Genomic DNA, 3,243 nt, shown 5'->3' on the forward strand with positions numbered 1-3,243 from the left:
AAAAAGTTTTAAAAGAATTATTATACTCTTAAAATATTTCATAATTAGAATACAAGTTAACTAAATTTTTAAATAAACATATTTTAGTAATAACGAACATTGCAATTACTCTTTATTTTTAATTTGTATGCAACTTGCCAACATGCCATATATCAGTATTGTAAACAAAAGAATTTTTTTTTCCATTTAATAACTAATAAAATAATACAATATATGAATAATAATTACTAACTAAAACATACAAACAAGTAAATATAATACCAAACATATATATATTTTAATTATTATAGTGCGGATCTGCGGATCGGATACGCGGATGTAGAGCAGATATCCGCGATCCGATCCGCAAAGGGTGTGGATTGGATCCGATCCGATCCGATCAATTTGCGAATCGGATCGTATTCGCAATTTTCGGATCGGATGTGGATATTTACCGCGGATACAATCCGATCCATGGACGGCCCTAGGGATTGGACAAATTAAATTAGAAAGAGGAAAGAATAGAAATTGTAGTCATTATTTAAGGAACTGCCTATTAATTGAGTCCTAAGAAGTCATGAATAGGGGTGTTCGCGGTGCGGTTTGGTTCGGTTTTAAAGGAAAAAGTCATCCGATCCGAACGCTTAATCTATGTGCGGTGCAGTTTGGATTGGATGAAATTTTTTTTGAAAATCCGATCCGATCCGATCCGATTACAAGCGGTTTGGATCGGTTTGGATTTACGGTTTTTTAAATAAAAAAAATTAAATACATATAACAAGTCTCAATATCAAATTTTGAATAATTAACAATGACATAACAAGTCTTAACAATATCTTAAAAAGCCAACGATAACATAACAATAGAAATAAAATTATAGGTTAGTTAAAATAAATAAATAAATAAATAACATTTTGAACATAAAATATTTATTAGATAATAATAATACATGAATAATAGAAAAATGTATAACAAATTGAACATGTTATAAGTATAATTGTAAATATAATAATAAAATAATAATATTATAGCACATTGTGCGGTTTGAATTGGATTGGATCGGTTATGAAAAGTAGATCCGAAATCCGATCCAATCCAGCGGTTTGCAAAAAATAAAATCCAATCAAATCCGAATTAGTGCGGTTTTAATCGATTTTCGGTTTGGATCGGATTGGATGAGCAGTTTAATTTGGATCGGTTTGGATTTGAACACCCCTAGTCATGAAGCCATTAAAACAAAAGGTAGACTAATTTCAAGTTGATGAGACCATGGATTTCAACAATAGTAATTCATCATCATCATCACTTCCACCAAATTCTATGTCAATGCCTCGTTATCCTCTTCCTCAGGACACTCAAGAAGACAAAGAGGTCAAATAATTTCTCAATCTTCATTAGATACTACTATGTACTATCATTTTTAATTATATATTTTTTAAACTCCAATAATTCTAAAGTTTCATCACCAGCAATGTTTTCATTTTCCCTCTATTATTGCCAAAACATTTTATTTTTTTAATGTTTTTTCCTAAATCTTGGACTTTTGGTTCCACTTTTTTTTCTTATCTTCTGTTTTTTTCCTCATATTTTATGTTTTTTTTTATAAAAATAAAATATAAATTCGTATCAAATTTCATTTCTTTTTTAATTTACTTAATCGTATGAGTACTCCTTCCGATTTTTTCGGTGACAAGTACTCCTTCCTCCACGAGTATACAACAACGAACCTTTTTCATGGGTTCGAAACTTCGAATACATAAATCCAAACCATGTTCTCTTTCTTTAGCACTTTAAGCATGATCTTTTAAATATTTTTCTATATCCCTTATTATTTATCTATCTTCTATCTGAACAATTTTATAATACACCCAATGCAAGATACTTAGCTAGATTATTTTTTGCTTATATATAAAATTTAATTACTTAAAGTATTCACCTATATATGTGGATAATATTTGCTAATTAATTATAGTTGTTGCCGTTTATATATGTCTAATGAGAATAATGAAGCAGATATTGATAAATTCAGAAGCTCCAATGTTGTTGGCAAAAGCATGTGAAGTGTTGATTGAGGAAGTGACATTTATTTAGAGCATGGATTCATGTTGAAGCTAACAAGAGGAGGACCCTTCAACTCTCCGACATTCTCATGGCTATTAAGAAACACAAACTCCTTCACAACTTCTTCTCTATTTCTAATAATCGCCTTCGTCATCACCATCACTTCCTTCATTCCCAGGTTAAAGCACTTATTTTTAAATTTTTAGAATAGATATGATGATCTATTAGATTAAACTTTTAAAATAAATAGCTTTATATATATATTAGAGTTTTAACAACTACAAAGTTTATTAGTGTTTAATCTTTGTCGACTCTAAAAAAAATTAATTTTAACATAAAACAAATAAAAACAATATCCTATGCAAATTCAAACAAAAAAAAGGTTTCTTACATCAAAATATATGTTAAAGATATATATGTTTGTTTATTTATTAATTTAAGTTTTTAGAATAAGTGGTCATGAATGATTATATGTTTATATATATATTTTTAACACTTTGTTTATTAAATTTTAGTAATGAGAGTTAATTTCTAAGCTAACTACTAATGAATTGGTCTCTCAGTTTTTGAATTAACTAAATTGTTTTAGTTTTAAATCATCAATTAAATTAGTTCCGATCCTCTCATCAGTTTTTGAATTAATCGGTCATCAATGTTAAACGCAAAATGTTAATTGTCACGTGATATATCATCGAATAAGTTGACATGAAGCAAAAAAATACTTTAATCCATTTGTTTATAATTGCACAGTCATATAGAAAATTAAAAAAACACCTTAGTTTGGTCAAGTAGTCAACTCACTCGTCCGCTTAATCAAGTGTTAAGGGCAAGCGACAGATTCTTAAATAAAATTTAAATTTGTGACAAATTAGTCATTGACTTGTCGGGTTGAAGAATACCGTAAAAAATAAAAAAAATAAAAAAAAGTTAACGGTCGTTAAAGAGATAATAATTTAAAATTATCTTATTGACTTTAATATTTATAATTTTATACATATAACATAAAAAATTATATAAGCGTTTAATTTAATATTATGTATTTATTTTTAAAATAATAAATAAATATAAAATAAAATAAAATAATTTAGACTGATTTTTATTATTTTTAAAATATTTCATACAAAATTTATTAACTGAGGGAACTTATTATGCAGTTATTTATTGTATTCAGATTATATTATAGTATATCTAACTTCTAACTTG

This window comes from Arachis ipaensis, chromosome B05, assembly GCF_000816755.2.
Source record: "Arachis ipaensis cultivar K30076 chromosome B05, Araip1.1, whole genome shotgun sequence".
NCBI lineage: Eukaryota > Viridiplantae > Streptophyta > Magnoliopsida > Fabales > Fabaceae > Arachis > Arachis ipaensis.